General features: G+C 41.1%; 1 protein-coding gene across 2 annotated transcripts in view; it reads right to left on the minus strand.

Moving 5' to 3' along the window:
• NECTIN1 (nectin cell adhesion molecule 1) overlaps positions 1–26682 on the minus strand; it is a 109140-nt gene that overhangs the window by 38091 nt on the left and 44367 nt on the right. The gene's annotated exons all lie outside the window — the stretch shown is intronic.

Raw genomic sequence — 26682 nt, forward strand, 5'->3', positions numbered from 1 at the left:
ACTGACCCAAAAGCACAAGAAAAGTCGGCTCCAGTACATTCAAAATCATATAAGTTTTTGGATTCTGTTCTGTGGAGAGATGAAACAAAACTAAAAATATTTGGCCCGATGGATCACTGGTATGAACACCTTGCCTAGAGTTAAGCATGGTGGTGGCTCTGTGATGTACTAGGGCTGCTCTGCATCCTCTGGCACTGAAAACCTGCAGTGTCCGGAAGCCAAGATGGATTCATCAGTGGCAGGGGGGGGTAGAGGGGGCTATGGCCTTAACCCCCTTGGGCATGGAGTCCACCAGAGTTTCACAGAGGTTGCGGCGGCAATCCCGGGGGAAATATGGGTCCTGAGAGTCTCCTGTCCAAAAAATGACACGATCCGCTTTGGGGACCCCAAGCGGGAGCAGTTCTAAGTCCCATTGCCAGGAATCTACAGGCGGCTCCCTCTCTGCACCACCCCTGGTTCGCACCCCACATCCGGGGGCCAACTCCGCAAAAGAGTGCTCCAGTAGAGTCAATGGAGTCCAGGTTATGAGGGGTTAAAGTCCGTGGGCAGGGCATGTGAAACATGGACAGGGCAATACATGAGGGGGAACAAGGAGCACAACTTTAATTGCAACATACACTGGGAAATACATGAGGGGGAACAGGAATCACAAACAACAACTACTATAAACGGCATAAACCCATAGTTTGCTGACAGGTGATCCTAACATGAATGGATAACTGCATGCATATTATGTTAATTTGTTACTATTAAACTGAATAATAATGCTGCCTTAGGCCTGACCCAGGCCATTGTACCAGCCACCCCAAGCATTTAGCTGCGTGGCCCGGGTCCACTAAGCTGAGTTCCAGGATGTGATGTACTGTGTCCCTGCTATGCCTCTTAAGTTGGCACAGTGCCATTAATTACAATAAAGAAAAGAGCAATACTAAGACAAAATAGTCTATAACCCAAAGGAAAAAAGAAAATATAAATAAAATAGGCTGCTTAACAAGTGAGTGTAGTAACTCTTTTTCTTCACTATAAGAAAAGAACAATAACAAGAATAAAACATTTAACAAGAAAAAACCTAGAGTGCCACCAGTAAAATAAATAATCTCAATACATGTCAAAACATCACAATATACATAATAATATAAATATGTGATTGCTTCAAAAAAGTTTTTCCTTCCAGGATAAGGGCATTTTTCTTAGGGTACGTGAGCAGTGCCAGCTAAGGATGCTATGGAGGCACTGCTGTATAGGTCTGTGGCACAAGACCTAGGTTTCCTAGGCCATAAAACACCAATACATTAAATATTTTCTATGATATAGAAGGATATTTTAGTTAAAAAGTTCACTTGATACAGGCTGTTTTGACTAGCAACCAGTTAATCTTAATAGTTTGTAAATTATTCTCATATTGCTAATGCATGTGGTTTTTTTCATTAATCTAGTTAGTTTTACAAATAGTGCAAGATTCAAGACTGTGATCTTTCAACACAGAAGAGAGCATGAAATCAATTATTAAAATAGTTCAACAGCTGCTGGACTGTGTCAACAATAAATCAATGATCTGCTGATTAATGTGTTTGATTTCATTTTTAAAGTCCACATACAATTACTTTAATTTCTGGCCGCCATACCTTATTCAATAGATTACAATTCATCTGTTTACAAAAAATATATATTGGGTTCTCCAGTGTATAAAAGTACCTGGGCCAAATATGAAGTTATCTCAATCACTCAATCATATTAACTCAATGGAGATGTTGATAGCCTACACCATCAGTTTAACAGCTGGTATTTATCTTATGTGCTGTCACTCTGATATGCCTTGTGACATGAGAGTGGTTTCTCATCAACACTCTCCATAACCGAAGCACCAGATGTGAGGAAGTGTCATGTCCCAGGGAACTGGATCTTTTCTAGCAATCACTGAATAAATGTAATTGTTTAGCTCAAGGAAGTTGCTTAGACCTACACCACAACTAGATGGCTAGGCTATAAGTGTATAGCTTCACTTCAGTGAAATTGTAAGTTTTAGTGAAAGGTGCCACAGTACAATGCCTGACCTTAAGCTCCAGGCAGGAAAAGAGGTAGGATTGCATTTGTCCTGCACTTTTACACCTTAGCATGCAACAATGTTGCGCCCACTAACCAATGAGGCAAAAGCTAACCTGACCTCCCAGTGACCTGACCTAGGCCAGCAGTCATATTCCCCCTTTCCTTATTTTCCAGGGGGGCCCTTGACTGCTTAGGCCCAGTTGCTTTTAACAACCCAATCCAACACCTTCACCCACCCACCATAAATAAAGACATAACTCACTGGTGTGGGTAAGGGCATTGGCCACAGCTTTATTAACAGATTCCCGTAAAACACAACATTGACATAACCATTAACAACCCGCCAGCTGCTAAGCCTAAGCCTAGCAGGCGGTTACAAACCACGGGATACCAAGAGTTCTGGCCCAGCGGGTGCCATCAGCCACCCGCTGGACCCGCCTCCCCAAGCCCATTCGGGCGCAGCTTCCAGATGTCACCACTTCCAACCAAAAAGGGGGGGAATCTTCCGCCACCGCAGCCCTGGCCACTCAGCTGGCCACCGGGCTGCGCCCCCCCAAGAGACAGAGCCCTTTCAATGCCGTCGTGCAACCCCATATTAAAGATGTCTAAACCAATCGCCGAGAGGTGCACTCCTTCCTTACGCATAACATCGGAGTTGTCACCTTCCAACTCCCTGTGCCTAATTGCAACACCACCGATCCTAGTTATAAACCTAGAAATGGCAACATTAAGTTTTTTTCTGCAGCGTTCCAACGCCTTAGGGTTGTTGCAATTCTTCCAAATCGGCCTAGACACCACCTCTGACCAAACTAATATGACATTTTTAAAAACTGCACATAACCTAGCCAGATCTAACTTAATTAGGTGGATCAAATCCACCGTCCGCATTTTTCCAATATCGTTACCCCCGGCATGGATTACTAGAACAATGGATGACGGGACAAACCTTGAAAGAACACAACATTCCGGATAAACTTGCTCCCATCTCATACCTCGCAGACCCCTCCATCGGACATGAACCTTTTCAAGTGGAAAACCCAGATTCCTTCCATGAACATAAGAATGTCCTAAAATCCAAACAAGTCGCGGAGGGCCACCTAAAACAGAATACAATTACAGATGAGGACGGACATAGATCTTAAAGCGGTCCGATGACCATCTACCTATCCTCTTAATCCGCTCAGAAGAAAGACCACACCTAAATGCTTCGGTTGCAGCGCCAATACGGAAGGAGTGCGTTGAAAATTGCTTAGGCTCTAAATCACACTGAACTAAACATTTTCGAAAAACACTGGAAAACTGATATCTCGTAAGTGGGAGACCATCTAGGTGAATCAACAGAGAACCCACCGTTTTCGGCCTAACCTCTAAGTACTCAAAAAGGAGCTTGACTGGACACCATAGTCCACCAATCGTCCTAACGCTCAACCAAGTACCCCTGGACATCTGGTCAGTCTTAGAACGTCTGATCCAAATGTACAGCACATCACGCCTAATTTGAATGTCGGAGACCATAAGACCCCCTGAACCAGCAGAGCTAGACGCAACCACTTCTCCTATTCTAAGCGCGCCAAAAAAGGCCAATGAAAAGGCTACCCGAAACAGCAAAGTTTCATAACTGGAGAAACACACTACCCCCACTCGTACCAGAACCTTGGTAAGCAATTCCCTAGACACCGGACGACGCTTGTCAGCAGTCTTACTTCTTTTCCAGCCCTTAACCAGTCTACGAACAACAAAATCTGATGTAATATCCTGCCACCCTATTGTCCGAAAAAGGAAAGAAATAGCAGCAAGGTTACGTTCGACTGTGGACCCTGAAACACCAGACCTTTGGAGCTCATCTAGATAAACCCAAAGAGCCCACCTCCTATCTTCCTCACTGTCCACACCTAATTCCCTTTCTGCCACCTGCAGCCAGTACCTCCATATCCGGGAATATGAACGCGCCGATTGCTCTGATAACGACGCCCGAAGTAATCCTAGGAGTCTTGCAAAGCGAGGCTCCACAAAAATGAGGGGCAAGGTAGACCTGTTGAATTCGCACCTGGCGCCGGCTCCCTGAAGCGGTCGAGCTGGAAACGAGACAAAGCGTCAGCTATGATATTTTGAACACCCGGAACATGTCTAGCCCTAATCCAAATGTTATATTGTAAGCAACGAAGAATCAAGTGGCGCAACAAAGATAAAACCGGACGAGAACCCGAGGTAGATCGATTAATGACATGAACAACACTCATGTTGTCAGTCCTGAACAGCACTCGACGATTGGATAACTCCTGACCCCAGAGTTCAACCGCTACCACTATTGGAAAGAGTTCCAAAAAGGCTAAGTTCTTACAAATATCTGATCGTAACCAATCCTGAGGCCATCTTTGCGCACACCACTGACCTCTGAAATAGGCACCCATGCCAATAGAACCAGAAGCATCAGTAAACAACTCTAGCTCCTGATTATAACATTCAGCCCGTTGCCAGCAAGTTTGGCCATTGTACTGTTCAAGAAAATTACTCCATACTCGGAGATCCTCCCGTATACCTTGCGTAATACGAATAAAATGCCTAGGAGCCCTAATGCCAACTGTGGCCAGTGACAGGCGCCTACAAAAAGCTCTTCCCATCGGCATTACCTTACAAGCAAACGTCAAATGCCCTAACAAACATTGAATCTGCTTCAACTGAACTTTTTTAGAACTGCCCACTGACTGTAACAACAACCTAAGTGTCTCAATTTTGGCAACAGGGAGAAGAAAAACCATACCAATGGTATCAATTTCAACACCTCAACACATCAAAGAGATCACAGTCTGAGGACCTTCTGTCTTGTCGACAGCCAAAGGAATCCCGAAATCCTGGGCTACAGCTTTAAATGTATCCAAAAGCAACTGACAATCACCCGACTCAGAAGGGCCTACAAACAAAAAGTCATCTAGATAATGCAACAATGAGGGGCAAGCAGCCCGACGAGACACAACCCATTCAACAAAGGTAGCAAAAACCTCAAAATAATAGCAAGAAATTGAACACCCCATTGGTAGGCACATATCATAAAAGAATTCTCCTTTAAATTGAATACCCAACAAATGAAAGCACTCAGGATGTATAGGCAATAGGCGAAAGGCGGACTCGATATCCGCTTTTGCCAGAAGACATGAGCTACCCGCTGCCCTAACCAACTGCAGAGCTCTATCAAAAGGCGTATAGTGGACCCTTGAATACGCCTTATCAATACCATCATTTACTGAGGAGCCATTAGGGTAAGATAGATGGTGAATAAGTCTATACTTTCCCACTTCCTTCTTGGGTATTATCCCCAAAGGAGAAACTCTAAGATTAGGGACAGGGGGAAAAACAAAGGGGCCCGCAACCCTACCAGCCCTAACCTCTTTAAATAACTTTTCTTCAACGATACCCTCGTTATCAAGAACCGACTTCAAGTTAGCAGCAAACACCGGACTATCTGAAGGACTGAACGGTATCCAAAATCTCCTACTAAAACCATCCTCTAACAACAACGCATCACGACGCTTAGTGTAACGCTCTAGCCATGGGAGCATCCTTTGAACGCTCACTGGTGTCCTCATGTTTTCCCGACTCCTCCTTTCCTGACTGCTTGGAACCAAACTGCTTTGCTTTTTTAAAACAGCAAACTGCAGGGTGCGCTCCTCCGAAATGTGAGCACTCATGCCGGAAACGGCATGAGGAATACCACCTGCAGTGGCTCTCGTTAAAGAGCCAACACAAGCCTCGTCTGTTTCCACCTGCCGCTCCACTCCCGTGGACGGCAGGGGCTCCCTGAAAGGGCGCCGGGCGGGCCGGAGTCATCAACAAGAGCCATAAATTACCATCCTGCATATCAAATCTAAGCCCTGGTCTAACTGCCATTTTCTGGCGAAATTGCTGGCCACCATACACTTTATAAGCACCCCAAATTAAGTCCAAGTAAGCAAACAAAGAAGGGCCTTTATCCGGAAAACGCTCGCACATAATACCAGCAAAGGCAGCAAAACCTTGAAGCCAATTACCAAACGTACGGGGCAATTGCTTGTTTTTATCGCCGTCATGAAACTCCCCTCTCTTAGGTCTGTCAACTGATTCCCTATCAGGTGATACCAGGGAGAGAATATCAACATATTCTCCCTTCCATATTTTATCACGGACTTCAGCAGACACTTGTAAACCTACCGGTGCAAGCTCACAAGTAGCAGCAGGAGCCGCTACCGTAGCAGAAGACTGTACAACACGCGGAGGGGCTGTTGGCCCTAATCCAACTGCCCTAGCCCCCTGACCACAACCCAAAGCATCGCTGGGACTAGCAAAGCTATCTACAACCGCTCTTAGCACATTTAAAATATCCCTAGAACCACTACCATCAACCATCTCTCCTGAACCATCACCCCAGGCTCTACTACCCCAGGACTCACCCACTGCAACACTGGAGCTGAGTCTCGGCATACCAGAAGAGCTGGGTCCGGGATTTGCAGTTGCAGGATCTTCCTCCTCACAGGACTGCGACTCCGATGACGACTCTGCATCCTCGCGGCGTCCTGCAGCCACCCGGCGTTCCGGGTGCCTCCTTGTGCCTGACTGCTGCTCCCTCGGTCGATGTCCCGGCTCCCTGTTGGCCTCCCGGCGTCCAAGGCCTACTCCGCGACGATAAGCGGCAGTTGCCCTTACCTGTACGGCTTCAGCTGCCCTTACCTGTACGGCTTCAGCTGCCCTCTTCCGCGCGGGTCGCATAATCCGTGACGTGCGCGCATGCGCGCCGCACGTCATGCCGTCAGAGGCATCACCAGGCGTGCGCGGGCTCCTGGAACGACGCGTTGGCTCCGCCCCAGGTCTGGCAACCCGGCTTCTTGTGCTGATAGAAGATGGCGTCGCCCTGTACGTCGCCCAGACACGGGATCCCGGGTACCTGCAGCACTCTTCCGTGTTCTGGTCCCTGTTCGCCTAGAAGGGCTGGGGCTGAGCCTAGAAGGAGGCCTTGACCTCCTGGCCCTCCTCCTGCTTCTCCCTGTAGCAGCTTCTGGGTCTTCGTCAGGTGCTGTCCCTGTGGAGGCCGTCTGTGCCCTCTCCAGGAGATCCTTCAGAGAGGCACATCCATGTTTAGAGATGTAATCCCTCATCATAGCTTCCATTTGGCCAGATTCAGCCATTTAGAATTAATGAAATTTTTTTTTTTGTAGGTAAAGAGAAATGGACAATGCCTGACCTTAAGCTCCAGGCAGGAAAAGAGGTAGGATTGCATTTGTCCTGCACTTTTACACCCTAGCATGCAACAATGTTGCGCCCACTAACCAATGAGGCAAAAGCTAACCTGACCTCCCAGTGACCTGACCTAGGCCAGCAGTCATATTCCCCCTTTCCTTATTTTCCAGGGGGGCCCTGGTTCTTGGGCATGACAAAGTACCAAGCTAGGTCCAGTGCATGGTAGTGCTTTCAGTTTTTCCCATTAATTAGACACCTACTGAGAGTACTTAAACAACCACTAATTTATTAGGGATAATACTAAACCTTTTATACACACCAGGGCAATGGGAAGGTGATTAAACAATGGCAATAGGGGAGCCCCTGCACTCTTCATATTATTCAAAGGAGATTGGTACAGGTAACCAGGCTCAACCTTTATTACAACCTTTATTATTTGCTCCTGACTGAGCAACTCTGTGGCTGATGGTACGTTGCTTCAGTTTCTTGGGCCTCTTCCTGCTTGAATGATCCATCAGCATTCCATTTGCTGCAGAAATGAGTCTATTGAAACAATGTTCCAGTTCCCTAATATGCCTCTTGAAATGGTGCATGTTCTACACAGTTCATGATCATGGAGAAGCCATTGGGCTAAGGTACTAGCAGTGTTAGGAGGTCACAGGGGATAGTGGTTGCGCATAGACGAGAAGGAAGTCACAGTAGTATAATATGTGGCTGGCACCGTGTGGTAAAGAGTTAAAGAATGGGTACATTTTTCGGGGGCTTTAGCAATTAGTCCCACAATACTTGCATGGGCGACATTGGTGGCTGGAGGGTAATTCCAGTGGGGGTTCAAAATATATACATTTTGAAAATTAAATGTACATTCACAACTTAATGTACAGGTTAAAATACATTTCCCTAAATTAACCCTAAAGACCCCATCAACCATAACTGCCCCTAAATTAACCCTAAAGACCCCATCAACCATAACTGCCCCTAAATTAACCCTAAACACCCCATCAACCATAATTGCTCCTAAATTAACCCTAAACACCCCATCAACAATAACTGCTCCTAAATTAACCCTTAAAACCCCATCAACCATATCTGCTCCTAAATTTACCCTAAACACCCCATCAACCATAACTGCTTCTAAATTAACCCTAAAAACCCCATCAACCATAACTGCTCCTAAATTAACCCTAAACACCCCATCAACCATCACTGTCCCTAAATTAACCCAAAAGACCCCATTAACCATAACTGGACCTAAACTGACCCTAAACACCCCATCAACCATAACTGCCCCTAAATTAACCCCCACCTCCCCTAACTTTCAGCAGCCCGAATATTAATTTTATACTCACAGTTAGCGTCCACGCTGCTCAGCAACTAATCTATCAGGAAAAGGGCAGGCCCAATCGTTAGAGTGACTGCAGGGATTGCAGTCAGACACTGGGGAGGGCAGGGAGACTCCGGGCTGGGCGGGCAGTTTGTTGGCTAGGAGCTGACGGCTGGGAGCTCCTCCTCCTGTTCGCACAGCTTTTACTGTACCGCACATGCGATAGGAAGAGGCATAGGCAGGCTACATCAGGGGACAGGATGGGAAAAGGAGGTTTCATGGCACGTGAACCCCAAAGTGCAAAGGGAAAAAAATTGCTAAATTCATCAAAATTTTTTAATAATTTTGCAATTTTTTTTTCCTTTTTGCGCTTGGGGGTTCACATGTGCATGTGCTCCTATGGAGGAGCCTCCACTGATGGGTGATACAATCCTCGCCTGGGGATATCTTTAAAAAAAAACATATTGATTTTCAGCTTTCTGGTTAAAAACCATGAAAAGGTCAGTAAAAATAAAAAATTAGCACATACGTGTTTCACCTACGCGTTTCACCTACTAAATAGGCTTCCTCAGACTGTCTCTCGGAGGAAGCCTATTTAGTAAGTGAAACGCGTAGGTGAAACACGTATGTGCTAATTTTATATTTTTACTGACCTTTTAATGGCTTTTAACCAGAAAGCTGAAAATAAATATGTTTTTTTAAAAACCATTCTTTTCTGCTCCTGGTATCCTTCTAATGTTTTAAATACGCAAGTTCTAACATCTGACCTGCAACCACTATATCCTTGGTGGGGATCATTCCACCTACGCTAGAAGGTGTGAGCCAGAAGGTGTGAGCAATCCATTTATTGCTCACCATATTGTGAGTACATAGTGAACTGTTTTTATTTGTTTTATTCATTTTACATATACAGAAAGCACTATGTCTATTTGTTTAACTTTTCATGTGCCCCTTATCCTGTGAACGAAAAAAGAACGACACAGGACTGTTAAAGATATCCCCAGGCGAGGATTATATCGCCCATGCAAGTATTGTGGGACTAATTGCTAAAGTCCCTGTAAAATGTGAGTACCCATTCTTTAACTCTTTACCACACTTTGCCAGCCACATATTATACTACTGTGACTTCCTTCTCGTCTATGCGCAACCACTATCCCCCGTGACCTCCAAGTTATTTATCAAGCCAAGAAGAGGAAACCTTGGTGAGTGGGCTGCTGCTATTTGTAGGACTGGAATTTCACTAAAGTGCATTTTAGGACATTTTATTGCTGTCCATGTGTACTTACGGACATTTTACTGTTCTTAGCGCTTTTACCTTCTTATTTTTTACTGGTGGTGTTAGGCCCAGGATCCTCTGCCTGTATCTAGGGCACCACAACAATACAAAGCCCCCCTTATGAAGAAATCCTTCAAGCCGAGAGTCCCTCAAATACAGTCCATGCACCCACAAATGCCACTGTGGATCCTTTCACCTCAGCTGCTGCTAAGGAAGCATTTATGCCTTGTGACCTTCTCTCTTGGACTGCGGCAGAGGGTAAGAATCGTTTGCCTTGCATATCTCTGTCTCAGGCAGCCGCTTTGGATTAGGCTCTTCTAAACCCGCATCTGATCTGTGATACCTGTAATTGCTCTTGGAGACATGGTATTTTGTACCAGAAAAATAGGAAAGGTGTTTAACAAATTTAAAGGGCTCATGGATGAACTGCCTCCCCTCTCCAATAGAATAAGCATCTACCTTCTCTGTTGTCCTATGGGTAAAGGCGCTCAATTAGAGATACACCTGCCCGCTTCAAGTTATTCAATGGTGAGTAGCACAGGCAGCCCAGCTCAACCTTTTTTGTATGTTGCCACCCAATACCCATCCTGGAACACCCCTTCCCCTACTGGACAACATCACTCCCACTCCAAAAATGCCTCCCCTATACATCATAATGCCCAATGTACAGTATCCAAATCTACACAACACTAAAAGAGATCCAGTAAATACTGCTTTAGCTCTTGTTAGTCTAAATACATGTAGAGCTGTAAAATATACACATTTCCTATGAGGAAGAGAAGTGCCTGTCCTCTTAATTCAGCACCAGCAACCCAGCTCAACCTTTATTGTATGCGACAGCCTGTTGTAAATCCTGGGATACCTCTTCCAATGCTGTGCACCACTACTCCAATTTTGCCTCCTCTATCTGTCACACCTGGGAAGTTCCCAGGCTTGTACGTAGTCAAGAAATATATTGACCCCTGCTGGAATGTATGGATTCCTTTGTATTTTTATTTTGTTTATTGTTCTCTTGATTTTTATAGGATCAGCTGTAGGTTTTTAGGGACCTTTGTTAAAATGTATATTTTGCCACATTGTATCAGTGACATGTTCTGGCCTAGGTCTGGGAGAGTTACATACTTTTAGGGATCTAAGCATGGTTCTCTGGGACAGTAAGACTCAGGAACACAGATTTAAATCAAACTTTGTTATTTATTTGCAAGTTCACAAACATAACACCACAAAAACATATCATGAAAGAAAATCCTAGCTTCCAATTGGAGCCATCTCTGGCTATACTTTGCTGGTCCAGACTAACTAGCAAAGTAACTATATCTCTCTGCCAGACCCAGCTAAGCTAGACTCTGGAAACCTCCCCCAGACAACAGACACACAATTCCAGGCAGGTAATTCCACACTTGGCTCAGGGGTTGTCTTCATCGCCTCTCCTTCCCCTGAGATCACTGGGGAACTATAAAGCCCAGCACCTGATGTAGGCTTACTAGGAATCCCATACATGCTTCTTTTTTAAAATAATTATTCTAAAAATATAATTTAGGCATGATTACCTTTTTATAAAATATCGCAATGTTCTGTGACATTTTAGTTTTGTTAGAGAGTTCAGCCGGGATAACCAAACACTATAACAACATATAATAAAACATTTTTGAATGTTAGATATAGGATTTAAACATAAAAAACTAATTCATGGCTGAAAGTTTTCATGAATGTACCAAAAATGTGTGTGCATGCTCCAAGACTTTTTGACACAACTTACATTTGTATCAAAGTTAATTTTTATCAAACGCTAGGGAGAAATGTATTAAGCACAGAAAAGCAAATAGTATACTCACTCCCTAACACAACTCAGTCCACAACAGTCCTGATTTTCAAGACACAGTCTCAAGCAGCTGCCTCGCTTTTGTGGGCATTGGGGAGCAGGGGCTGGTTGGGAAGATAGGTGACTATTTGGCTAATGCAGGTGGGCAGCCATGCTTCCCACCAGCCTACATCTGGGACAGACCTTGCCACCTTCCAGGACTGGTTACGCCCCTCCTCACCTCTTGCCACATCCCTAACAAATGTAATCTGATATGGATGTTGGAAAGTTGGGTGTAATGTCACTTTAACACCATACGGCAACACACTCACTCTTGCACTATACACTTAGACACATACTCTCTTACTTACATATACTTACAAATACTCTTACTTAATTTGCACAGAGCCTACCTTCAGAACAGCTGCTATGTTGTGTTCTGTAACGGTACCAGTTCCTCTTCCTTAGCTGGCTAGAGCCCTGTTGCTCTGGAGTTCCTAAAGTAGCACAGTAATGATAGCTCCTTTGCAAACAGGGTAAACCCACTTTTTCACTAGGAGAACTGATTTAATATTATACACATGTGAAAAAGAAAAGACACCCTCTTTAAATTATATGGTTTTACATATGAGCACATAATAACGATCATCTGTTCCTTAGGAGGTCTAAAAATTAGGTAAATACAACCTCAGATGAACAACATATGAGATATAAGACATGATTTATTCAACAACAATAAAGCCAAAATGGAGAAGCCATGTGTGAATAAAATACAAGGGTGTTTGGTTTATATTAACCAATAGGGTGTAAATGGAATACAACAAACAACCAATAGGCACACCTCACTAGTAACCAATAAGATGGGATGTTTTGAAAGCACAATTAATCCTTACTGAATACAGGGAACCCACGCATGCAGCTGGGCTTAACCTTTATCGGAGAAGACTGCCCTGCATTTCCTTTATAGTTTCCTGCATCTGCTCACATGAGCCTGCTGAGCTCCACAGTGACCAGGGTACCTTGTTGTCAACTGAGTCTGATTTTCACTATGAAGGCGGAAGGTTGTTGGTTATTTCTGCTAGCTATCCTTTCTTCTCTTTGTATTTTTCACTAGTAACTAGTACCCATAATTATAAAGAGAAATTAAACCGGCAAATAATAACGCATGATGATCCGGTCAAAACAGACGTTATAGCAACTAACCCCTTTGTCCAATAATGTACCATGTACATCATAAAAAATGTTTTTAATATAAAGTTTTTCGGATAATATTGTGTGGTCAGTGAGGTGTAGGTTAGTTGGTGTGGAATTAATTAGACAGGGTTAGGTAGGGGTTAAAAAATAAAATGAAAACCTGAAAAAAACGGAAAACAAAAAACCTTAAAATTATATTTAAATAAAGGGTTTTCAGATCAGGGCAACAGAATATATTTTGGTATTTTTTCCCCATTTATAATAGCAGTGAATAATTATATATCTGTACATTTTATTAATAAAAAATAATGTCTTCCATATATAAATATGGTTTAAAAAAGTCCTACCTGTTCTGAAACAAAAGATGTATAAATGTATATGGGTTCACTAAATGAGAAAGAGGTTAACTAGAGGGAAAGCTTAGAATTGTTATCTTCCAATAAGAAAAGTTAGCCTTTATTATAAGTTTACTCCAGCCACCCACTAGCTTCACCTGCCTGCCAACTCGGAAAGCTACAGAGCCTATAGCAAGCAGATGATTTGTGGCAGCTTGCATTGTCTGACCTAACAAGTGGTTAAATCTATTTGAAATTCCATTTAGCTGTTACAGTAAAGCTTGTATTTTTTGGGGATTTGTTATTTGGTGTATTCATTATTTTTATACCCATTTGGGTAGTTGTCGTGGTCTTCAGGCCCACAACCCGCATGACCGGATCCTACCTTCCTCGAGGTCCCACGTGGGTGTTCTCTCCTCACCAATGCCAGTCCTCGCCGATCCTGGGCCCACTGGAACAGCACATGCATGCGTTCCAGCAGCCAAAATGGCAGACCCATGGGTTCCACTGGTGGATTCATGCGTTCCACCATCCAAGATGGCAGACGCAGGATCCAATTAAAGGGGAACTGACACTATCACCATATCCTATAGGATTCTCCTCCTATCTATCCCCCTGGCAAACGGAGGCATGCCTTGGAAACTAGGAAGTATAAAAACCCTCTGCACCATGCCTTCAGTGCTAGGTTATTGAGCTTTTCTGCATAGATATATCAGCGTTATTACACCCATAACAAGTTCCTGCTTCCGATTCCCAATTGTTCTATACGGCTTACTTGGTATCTGACCTCGACTATCCTTTTTTACCTTGCTACCTGCTGTCAGCCTCGACCTTGGTTCTGTCCTTGAATATGGCTTGTCTACTTCTCCTGTTGTGATGCTTTTGGAACCACCTGAACCCCCTCTGGGTTGCCATTTGGGTTCCATCCTCCAGACGTGACAGTACTTTCATTTTTAATGATTTAGTAATAAAAGTTAAATTTTATTGGGACACACATACTCCTTTGTTTATGTACAACTTAGGGTTAACCTAAGGGTTATTGGGCAGAATCGACCCTGAATGGACCATGGCATCTCACTAAAAAAGGATTCAATCACTACAGGGAGAATTGTCAGGAGAGGTTGCATAACAACTCAGGGACTTCACTATACCCATATCTGGGAACCTTTTCACTCCAGCTACCCAGAATCTTCCCTTGCAGGACGTGGCCAGGACTGCCCAATGATGTCAGCGGTCAGTCCCGCTGACATTGGTGGGCGGTCCCGCTGACGGAGGCGTTACTGCTGATGTCAGTGGAGAAACACCCCCAGGGCAAACTGGGGGGGAGTGGGTTGTGTCAAGACCCTGCTCACGCGACCTGGAGGATTCAGGTGTTGACCAGGTATGACTATACCATACAAAATAACAACTCTAGTGAGCTTCTACTGAAGGAAAAGCATGGCTGGGGCCTGTTTAATGCATAATTATCTCAATGAGATTTCTTCAAGGTGAACTCACACATTGAATTATGCATTATGCAGCGATAGCTGAGACCTTCTTGCTGGAGAAACTTGCTATGGCCCCTTCATAATGAATAGTGAAGTGGGGGAGTTGAAGACAACTCTCCCTTTAGAGAATAAGCTTTGCTTTTCAGAGCTGATTTCTGAGCTGCGCCTGTCTGTGTTGTTAGGACTCATATAGAACATGGCCCAGATCAGGGAAAAACTTTATCTACATATACAGCTACTTTATTTATTTCTTTCTTTATTTCTTTATTCACTAAAGAATGAGTTTACAGCAGAACTTAATATTTAGAAGGGTAAATTCTACTGAGCTTCTCTCGAAGCACTCCATAGCGCTTGGGATATAATGAAATGTGAAGAAACCCATTATATATATTTATTTTTTTTTAGAGTAGTAGCCCAGAATCCAATGCAGTATTGGTGTGAAAGAGATCTATCATCGACACCAACATGAATTTTAGTAAAACCATAATTATGTTGAAACACAGCCTCCAGCTGTGTACTGTAATTGTATGGTTTTATACTAACTGCAATTTGTATATGCAACTGTTTTTGGCTATTATATTCTTTTGATCATCATCTCAATGTAGCTGAATTCTCAATACTTTTGTCCAGACTTTATTCATTAAAAGCATTTGAAAGCTTACTATGAAGTTCTGCTAAATAGCAGGCAGTGATATCACTAATTTGGTTCTTCTTCTTGGAAAATGCCTTACTCTATTGATCTCTAGGTGTGCGTTCACAACCACCAATTAGATATAATCAGAGAGAACCTGGGTGTATGATGATGAAGAGGTTCATGGTTTGCTCTTAATGAGATTAAATGTGTCAATAAAATGCTTAAACTTAACAACAGGGAAAAAAGGCATGTATTTCTGATATAACCCTTTAACACAAGGGTTTATTCAATGATATTTAGAGGTAATTTTCTCAGAAAAAAGAACAAAGTTACATGTCAAGATTCAGGGCCCCCCATGAACACATCGTAATGTTTTTATTTGTTGCGAACAGCATTGTATTCATAAATCTTTTTTGCCTGTCCCTCGTGTATTTTGGTAGATTCTGTTACCCTTCTGTTAGGTACCAAGACCAACCTCTACACATTTTCTTTAGAGACTACTGGTGCCCCAGGCAGCTGCCTGATGTGCCTGGCAGAAGCATCAGATACCATACGATTCAAAGTTGAATTTAAGTCTTAGCTGTATCAAAATTGTACAATATGCATTGTAAAAACTGTATCCCAGAGAAAAGCTGTGCAAAGAAACAAAATCTTTGTCGTTTGTCGTTACTCAAAGAAAAACAGACTCCAAAGACCTCTAAAGAAGACCAAATACAAAAAAAATAATAATTCAAAAATATCCACCAATAAGGGTTTCATATGACATATATGGCTATGTCTCACATGAAAAGAATTCCCACACCACAAATATGTCGATCCATATCAACTGTGTAACAGCAACAAAGTGCATTATTTCTGGTTAAAATATAATATCTCACAGTGGGACAACACTAGGCTTCAATGTCTTAGTATAACAACAGGTGGATTTCACCAAATAGATTTGTGTTTCTGGTGTTCATAATTGTGTACTTGTGTAAGGGTAGAGGGTGCTTTCCACATACAGTGGCAAGAAAAAGTAAGTAACCCCTTTGGAATTACCAGCATTTATGTATAAATTTGTCTTAAAAACTCAGAGTAACAGCTAAAGGCTTGAAAGAATCATTGGAACTGGATAACATCTCTGTCTACCATACGCAAAACATATAACAGGCATGGAGTCCATGGCACTATGGAGGAAGCTGCTGCTCTCCAAAAAAACATTGCTGCACACTAGAGCACCTTGACACTCCACAATACTAGGAAAACGCAGCACTACGCTTGGCCTTTGGGCCTGGACAGCGTGCCATCATCAAAAGAACAATGAATCCCCAAGTTTATCAAGGTATCATACAGGATAATGCCAGCTGAAGCTCAGTAGACATTGGGTGATGCAGCAAGACAATGACCCTAAACATTGAAGTAACTGGATTACAGTATGGCTTAAATAAAACCCATTAGAGAGGCTGTGGAAGGCCCCAAGTGAGCCATTCACATCAGACATCCTAAGAATATGGCTGAGCTTAAGCAACTCGGCAAGGGGGAATAAAGGAAGTGCTTGTTTGAGGTTATTGCTGCCAAAGGAGTTTAGACCAGTTATTAAATCCAGGGGTTCACTTATTTTTTCCTCTAGCACTATTAATTGGTGTGCTCAATAAAAACATGAAAGATTATCATTGTTTGTGCGTTATTAGCTTAAGTACATTGTGTTTGTCTATACTTGTGACTTAGATGTAGATAAGATCGCATTTTATGAATGAATGCAGTAAACCAGCTAATTCCAAAGGGTTAATTTACTTTTTCTTGCCCCTGTATATATGAACCGATACCTTAGAGAACTTATTTGGAATGATTACTCACTTTGCTTGACAGTCCCTGTCAGCAAACTCTCATCTGTCAACAAAAACAGCTTGTATATATTTCTCTAAACTCTCTGCAGTTTATACTTTTTAGTTTGTATTTTACCATATTTGATTTAAAAAGCATGACGCTATTTCAGGATGTGGAGTAGAAACTATACAGCTACTTTACCTTCCTGTTGAGAACTCACTTGTTTTTAACCTGTAAGAATACTGCTAATGCTGTTGTTGTGTGTGAGCAACAATACAAATACTGTAACAATTACTTAAAATGGTCGCTCCTAACAGAATATACATAAGACCTTTGCGTGCGTGTGTGTGCGTGTGTGTGTGCGTGTGTGTGTGTGTGTGTGTATGAGCCTGGTTTGTGTAATAAAGATATAACCCATCTATCTGTGTGTGTCTAGGCTGGAGCAACATAGGAGAGATATTGCATTTCCATATCTGCCAAGAAAACCTGCCTGGCTTGTAGTAGTATGTGAAAATTTTCAGTAACCCACAATGCTCTTTTAAAAGTAGAGCTAAACTATTTTTGTTGTTTCTGAACCTATTAGTAAACCAGTGCATGCTTTCTTTTAGTTGCAGGTAATTATCTGCCACTAGCATCAGATCTTTCATGCTACATCACAAGTATATGAAGAAGTGTTAATAAGTGTCCTCTCTGATTTTCCCTCTCTTTTTATCTTCTTCCTTTGAACCAATGATGTCACCTCCAACTGTCTTCTAATTACAAGAACATGCCTATCAGTCACACATAGCACTAAAGAGACCAGAATTTCAAGAATAAATGTTGTCTCTTAAGTATGTAATGGAGTCTCCTAGCCGCCCTGGCACCCCCTTAATTTCACTCCCAGTGCTTTGAACATTGCGTTAATTACCTGTTTTTTTTATAATTGTGCATTTGTTACAACTATCCTCTTCTCCTAAATCCCTTTTTAATCCCACGGAGTTCTTGTGCAAAAAAAATCCCTGTTCAGGAAGCCATACATTGGAGGCCATGATGCATAGAACGGGGAGAAAGAAGGGGGGACATTTTTTTGCTGGCTGAATACACTAGGGTTTAATGTACCAACAGCTGTTGGCATTCACTAGAAATTATGCAGCTGGAGACATGTGTGGCTACATGTAACCCTTTACTTCCCATCTTTATCCTACTAGAAGTATTTGTCGTTTTTAGGGACAAGTCCTGTCAATAAAAGCAATATAATAGAACAATTAATGTATAACTCATAGGGAGACCTTGGAAATATTGTGGTTTCACCTCAGTAATCAATGTTGCTTTTTTTTTTTAACATGCCTTCGCTTTTGACTTATGTCAAAACTGCGATATTAAACATCAGGATGTGACAAAACATAAAAAAATATAAAAGCTCTATAGCCTAATATTTCTGTCTGCGCATATGGGTTTTACATATCAGCTTGGTATTTTCTGTCAGCATTAGGCATGCAGCTGTGTACACAGATGTCGTGCTTCTTAGCATTGTCCATGCCTTTTTTCTCTAGAGCCTCTGTGTAAAACAAACAAGCCTTTGCTGCTCAGTTATTGTTATGTTACGGATGATGATACCTTAGATTTGAAACACTAGTACTTAAAATGCCCTATCTGTAGCTTAAATCCTTTAATAGCCATTCCATCTTGTAGCGCCTTAATGCTTTCTAAAGGTTTACTGGTATTAAGACACATCGAAAGCATCCATGACCGGACTTCGGTGTCTGTGAGAAGACATTGATTCCTACGTGATATACTGAAATGTCTGCCACAACTCCCTTTGCTGCATACCTGGAATGTATAATTTAAATTTATTATTTAAAAGCATCACTTCAAGGTTTTGCTGTAGTTGAGGCACAACCTATAACTTTCAATGAAGCTCTGAGTCAGTTAGTGAGTCAGATAAAGAAGCCAATTAACAACCCCTCCTACTCTGAAACCAGCTGCTAGTACCATTCACAGACTAATATACCATTGGTACACTAACCATATCGACTTAATATAACCCGATATGTCAGGCACAAGTTTTATGGATTACATTAGAACCGATAACTCCTATTGATAAAAAGGTAATATGAATTTCTACGGGCTTAGAATTTTATATATCCAAACCTTATATTTGTATGTATAGAAACGACATTAATTCCACTGATCTGACTGGTCCAGGGAGCTTGTGGAATTATTTGCTGAAAGAGCACATACCTCCATTGGCGCTCCGACATTGCCTTTTTACACTCTGAAACCGAGCATCGCTATCTGGCTCTTTATGGTAGGACAGAGGTGCCCTGCTTTAGACACATGATATTTTGGGGGTATTAGAAGAAAATGTTTTAGAAATTAACTTATATATTCATATATTTATTGTTTTTAGCTAATTAAACTAGTTACTGATAACCACATCCTATAAAATGTTTGCCATTTGAAATACTGGGTGGTATGACAGATTCATTCCCGAATACCCTGCATTATTAATTTCAACGGTTGTCATGGAGACATTTACCATAAAATACAATTTTACTATTTTAATATTTAAAAAGGTACTAGTCATGATCAATAACGTGCTGTGAACTGTAATCTAATCCATGTCTGTGTGTCTATGGACACAAAGTAATTGCTTGAATGCAAATAAGTAGATATATCAAGGGACAAATGTGATTACACAGCAGCTCAAATGTGTGAAATGAGTGTCAATATATGCCTTATCTAGTTAGCGGTTATTTGAAACAATCCATACAGTACTCAAGATTTATGCCATTCTAATGAAGCCATAACATAGTAATTCCATTCTGGATTTTGCACTGGACCTCTACTTGTTATGCATGATATCTGACAATTGCAGTCTTGCATTTGAAATATAAAGTCCAGAAGAGTTGAAGCAAGATGTTTCAATAACTTTTTTTAAAAAAAATCATGTCATATTTGGCATAAGCTTTAACGAAAAAAAACACGTTGCCTTATCTCCACTGAAGGTCTCGCTATATAGAGAAGCCTCACGTGTATAATCATCTGCGAAGCCTCCAATGGAGGAAATCTTGCATTCAGACAGTTGAGTACAGATTTATTTGGCAGCATGCAACAACAATTGTGACATCATATGCCACCTATACATAACAAAAATATACAAAAAACACACATATGTACATTTATAGTATTATATAAACAAGGGCATCTGAATGCACATTGACTCAACGTCCCACATTTTTTAGCCAGAATAATGAAATGGTTATCATCATATTGTATAGCGAGAATGTGTTTCTCCATGTTATTTATGTCTACTTAACGCTTGTTGTGCACTGTGATTTACATGGGCATACAGTCCATATGTATATGCAACATAGATACTGGGTAAAGTTACTAATACGGGGAGGTGTCTGTCACTATGAAAGGGACAGTACTACTTTGTTTTTTTCTATGCATAAGTGACCCAGACATCACTTTCCTTCCGTCACAATGAAACAAGCATTTTATTTTACTATACCAGTCGCTACTTTCTTGAGAGAAGTGCAATATGTGCTTCCCAATGCATCCTTCTCGGATAGTAACCATGCTTGCCAATGACAAACTTACATGTAAGACAGGCTAGAATAATACCAAGAAGCTCTGCATGGCGTTTCATACTCGCTAGAGAAAAGAGAGGGTATAGATTATATGTATATACATTGCAAAAAATTGTGAAAATCATATTTTTGTTTGAGAACTATTTGTGATTATTAAAGAAATGTTTTGTTTTGGGAATAACGCAATACTCAAAATTTATGTTCGGGTTATTGTCTTTTCCGAAGTTACATTTTTAAAATGTAGTGATGCCACAAAAAAAAAGGTATGCAGTAAAACAACTGATTTCTTCAAGAATTCTCTATGTTACAACTATTTACTTAATTGGAAGGGCAACAAAAAATAGGAAACATACTTTTAAAACAAGGTTTCCTTCTAATATAATTAGGAAATTCAGTAAATAGGCATGACATGACAAGGTCAGAGGCAGTTGTGTAGTCTTGTCTAGGTTAACTAGGCATAGGGCAGCACTTCCACAGCGACGGCAGCCATATAACTGGGTGCCTGATTGCCCTACTGAGCAATCAAACTCCCCGGGACCCTACTTATCCTTAGGCCGGTTGGGGAGATCCCCCTTATAACCAGTCCAAATACACTATGGAGTACTATGTCATATACGATACAGCGTCACTCAGCATGGTAGATGGAGGTTGCAGTCGTGTTGATAGGGGGCAGCAGGGGTGCTGCACTGGGTCAGGCCTAGGACAGCACCCAACCATGATATATTTCTGGAGAGTTTATTAAATGTCACACTTTTTTTTTTTGAGTTCTTTATTTAAAAAAACATCACATTTTGCACAGTATCCATTAAATATATACAAGACCCAAATTACAGTCCTCCCAAATCCCAAAGCTGGACAGTCAGCCTCTCAACAGAACAAACAACACAGAAGAAAAACAAAATCGAGAAACACAGAATTCTGAGTGCCATTAAGAAATTACATCACAATATACCAGAATATTCCGCAGGCCCTCTCTCCACTCCAAATAAAACTAAAACAGGAAGGAGGGAGATGCTCCCAAAACACATTGAACTGAGAGGTATTCTCTCATCAGGGAGGAGATACATGTTTACAGACATACGGCCTGTATGTACACATTATGTATACGTGAAGCCCCAAGAACTGAATAGGACAATCATACCTGTACAAGCACTGGGGCAACATAATAAACACTTTGACATAAATGCATCAATAGTACTTATGGCCTACAATTCGCAATATTTGTGAGTACACCAGAACATTTTATATGGTGTAATTCATAAACTTAGTCACTGTATTCATCAAGCTTTACTTAATTGTGACATGAGGTAATGTGCAAACACACAGCCAGTGGCTATATCAGGGTTCCTATTTGTATCACTACAGTAGGGTGAGCACGTCCGCCATGTTTTCCAGGACACAATTTTTATATGGTAGATATTGCTGACCAACCAAAATAAAAGCGTTGCCGGTAGTATGAGGGATGTATATGCGACTAATGGCTCCCTTCCATAAATCTATGCATCCCACATACTGCAGGGCAGCACTTTATCTGGGCTGGTCAATATGTAAAAATTATAGGTGGTCACCCTACATTACAGCCCTGAGATTTGTACCTATAATCTAATGTGGAATCATAGGGAGCATGTATATTCTGCATGAGACATGTTTAAATTAAGTGGTTGCATTTTCCCTTAGCAAAACGTATTAAGAGACAGTAAATGGAACCGTAAGAAATGATTACAAACGGGAGTTATTGTGTCAAAAGGCAGATATAACCTGTTTTAAACATTGGCTATATGCATGATCAATTACAACCATAAAACAGTTGATAGATAACCACTGCAAAAATGTCAGATTACCCTAAAATTTGTAATGTGCTATTCTGGCGAACAAATAGCAGTTTTGATATGGTGGGGGTAACAAATCCTGCCTGAAACAGCACTATTTGAAGGCATTGGATATTGATGAAGAAAAGTCTGTAGCAATGGAATCCTATTACACTGAGCTATAAACAACTTGCCTGCATTTATATCTATATACACTATATGGACAAAATTATTGGGACACCTGACCATTACACCAACAGGTACTTTTATAAATACATAGACATTAATATTTAGCTGGTTCCCCCTTTGTAGTTATAACAGCTTCCACTCTTTTGGGGAAGCTTTCACAAGACATTTTGGACAATGCTATGCTTCAAACTTTGTGGGATCAGTTTGGGGAAGGCCCTTTTCTATTCCAGCATGACTGTGCCCAGGTACACAACGCAAGGCCCATAAAGACATGGTTGGATGAGTTTGGTGTGGAAAAACTTGACTGGCCCCTGATCCCTGACCTCAATCCCAATGAACACCTTTGGGACAAACTGGAACAGATTGTGACCCAGACCTTCTCATCTAATATCATTCCCTGACCTCACAAATGCTCTACTGGATGAATGGGCAGAAATGTCCACAGAAACATTCCAAAATCTTGCGGAATGCCTTCCCAGAAGAATGTTCCGATACTTTTTTCCATATAGCGTGGGTTTCCTTGAGTGTCTCGTTGTATGGGTTTCAAACATGTCTTTAAATGTTTCTATCGCAGTCTGTTGTGTTTAAAATAGGCGTTTGCAGGACAGTTACAATTTGAGACTGCAACTCTGCTATACATTATACAGGATTTTATTGCAGAACAAACTCATTTGGGATAGCCCTTCATAATGTATAATTAACAAGATGACCATTTCAGTCAAACCTTAAATTTTCAAGGATCTACTAAAGTGGCTTTCCTACTTGGTGATTAAAAGTAATTAATGAACATTGCCAGTGGGTAACACCTGGTCTCTCTCTATATCCTAATATACCACGGGTATGAAATGTAATTCCAACTAACAGATTTCTTAACATTTAGTTACCATGTAATTTGGGAGGCCTATGCTTCTGTTCTTCAATGGCTAACATTTCTATATATGAATATGTTGATGGAATTCAGAAGATATGTTCCCATTCAGATATAAGAAAATAGATCTATTTAATAGAAATTAACTTTAAAATAAATACCCAATGTTTTTGCCAATAAAGGTTTGCCATTTTCACATAACATTCTGATACAGATATAATTTGTGTTTCAGTTAATTCACCATTAAAGTCATTTCTTGGGATAAAAATAGTCTACTTTAAGGCACCAGTTGTAAGCTGCAGCTAACTTTGCTTATCCAGGAAACCCTTTTTGTATGTTACAACCTTGCCCATTATGAAGTACTTAATCACCCAGCATCAACAGTTGGCCTTCATTTGGGAAACCAATCGCATTATTGACAGACGATGGGTGTTGATTTAATGCAGAACTTTCAATCTCATACGGTTTACAAAAGGTCTTTACAAGAAAAATAGCTTCCAGTTCATTGAAGGATTGTGAATTCAGTTAGATTTCCTATTTATTTTAAAAATGTATAACTTCATTGAGGCATCTCCCAACAATTCAGTCAAATGATCTACAATATTCTTTGTTAATGATATTAATCCCATTTACTCTCAAAAGCCATAGGGCTGCAAACTACATTAAATCACCCCTCTGTCACACAAATATATAACATATAACACCTGAATGTATTTACATGTGTAAAGTGGAATATCCCTAAGACATAAAGCATACTGGGTGGAATTTTCTATTACCCTGTAAACCTTGCGGCACTCTTAACATACTGGAAAAAGTGTTCTATTACCCTTACGGCACTGGCAGCAACAGGTTATGTCAAATAAACTTTTATACTAAACTATGTGTTTATTTTATTGTGGTTCAGAAAATTAAATTACAACTACCCTCTTTGTTGAAATTTGGAGAAAAGGCAGCCAAAAATTTTTCACAAATGCTAAATAAAGCTTGTAAGTGAGGTAGTCATGTCTTCCAATGTTTTACTGCTGGTCAGAGGTGTATTTATCTGGGGTGCTTGCTTAGGCCTGACCCACGGCAACACCCCCAGTCACCTCCTCCACTGCCGCTTTATTGTGGAGCACCAGGATATGACATCATAGCCCAGTGTTCCATGTCTTAAATGCATGCACCGCCTATTATTGCAGTCTATGAAGGATGTGCCGATTTCTTCCATAGCATACATGGATCACTTAATAGTCAGCTCGCTGAGCAGCAGCACAGCAGGGGGGGGCGATCTCTATGGATGGATTCGCCCCTGTTGCCAAAACAAGAAGATTTTAGCGGTCAGGATCTACATAGATTTTTTGGACCTTGGGCTGCTATGAATTAAGATTTCTATGGACTGCATAGTGTTCAATGTGAGTGGTCAGAATTAGAGACTATCTGCTCAGTACATCTGCAGACTTTCAATATCTGCCAGCAGCTTATCTATAAATGTTTGTCTTTGTAAAGTGCAATGTAACTGAGCTGCAGAAATACGCCACTCACATTATTAATAGTGGCATTCCTATAACTTAACATGGTAGATATTACCATATATTTTAAATTTCAGTGGAAGAGGCTGCTTAAAGAACCCATTTGAAGACATGTAAATACATTGTTGGTTTACATTGATCTGTACCCTCACTGCTCTGTATGATCAATAACTGTACTCTCACTGGTCCAAGCGAGCAGACACAGCATCTTCACAAAGATATGCTATGTGTATAAGAATATAGATGCTTTGATTAGCATACACAATTTATTATGGTTATAAACACATGATTTAATAATGAAGACCTTTAAATCCAGATAAGAACTGATTATACGGAAATATCCTTTGAAATAGGTCACAAGATCTGAGACTGCAGATGCGTGGTGAAGGAACCATCTCTGTAACCAGAATAAAAATGTGTGAATTGACCCCTCATTATACGCACATACATTGCACAAGTATGTTTTGTCTAATGGTACGGCTACACTGCCTGCATAGACGTATTGGCAGATATTTATAAACAGCAATTGTGATGCAATGTTTCTTACTGCTATAGCTACCAATTGAATGTACCTGCTGATTGAACTGGCCCATCAGAACCATAATATACCACAATATATCTGGAAGTGCACTGTACAGATGCGTGACAATTGAGGCATGGAATGTGCAACTGACTAGATGGGCAAAATCAGAGTGAATCAGTTGACGAACCATAATGCTTATCTGTTAACATATACTCTCCTTGTGTATTTCAGGGCATCTCATTTTTTGCTTTTGCATTGTCTTTTCAAAATAAAAAGCACTATAAGAACTATAAATTGGCCTGCCTCTGGGCAGATTAGTCAAACAAGAAAGTGTCTTTCTTAAAGCAGTAAAAAGATGACATGCTTCTGGGTGTTTCCAAGTAGGTTGACTGGTTTCAGCAGAACTTCAAATAGTTTGCTCCAGCAGATTGGCTGAGGACAAAGTTTGCGTAGAGAGACTCAAGACCACAAGGACACAAGAGCGACCAGCTATTTGCTGATGTCAACTGGCCTTACCAGTATGGTCTTTTGGCATGCCTATTTTTCTCTGATGGAGCTTCAACAGACATTGAGGAGTACTATTTGGCAGCTTTAAGTTTTTTTTTTTCTTAAGTGTTTTTCAGCACATAGTCCTTGTTCAAAAAAATTAATTGTAATCCAAACAGGAAAAAAAAAATATGCACAAAATACAAAAAAACCCACAAACCTTAAAGAAGCCATATATCCAACTGTCAGTTACCCAATACCATGCAGGATCAGGATGATACTGAGGAGGTTGAGCAGCCTCATTTTAGTCCCTGGAATAAACCAAGATTCTCAAAATATATATATAAAAAACATTCAGGAAAAAAAAAAAAAAGTACCCCAATTATACGCAGCACAATGAATTCCAGTGTCTTGGTTAGGGAATAAAGGAAGGCAGTGGCTTGTGTGACATATAGACAATGAGTGCTAAGAAGGCTGATATGATCTGTTTTTGAGAATGGTTGGCCCTTTTTTGCTCATTAATCACCCACTTTGTGTATGTATATATATATATATATATATATATATATATATATTATATATACACACATACACATACATAAACATAGGAA

This window comes from Spea bombifrons, chromosome 12, assembly GCF_027358695.1.
Source record: "Spea bombifrons isolate aSpeBom1 chromosome 12, aSpeBom1.2.pri, whole genome shotgun sequence".
NCBI classification, from domain to species: Eukaryota; Metazoa; Chordata; class Amphibia; order Anura; family Pelobatidae; genus Spea; species Spea bombifrons.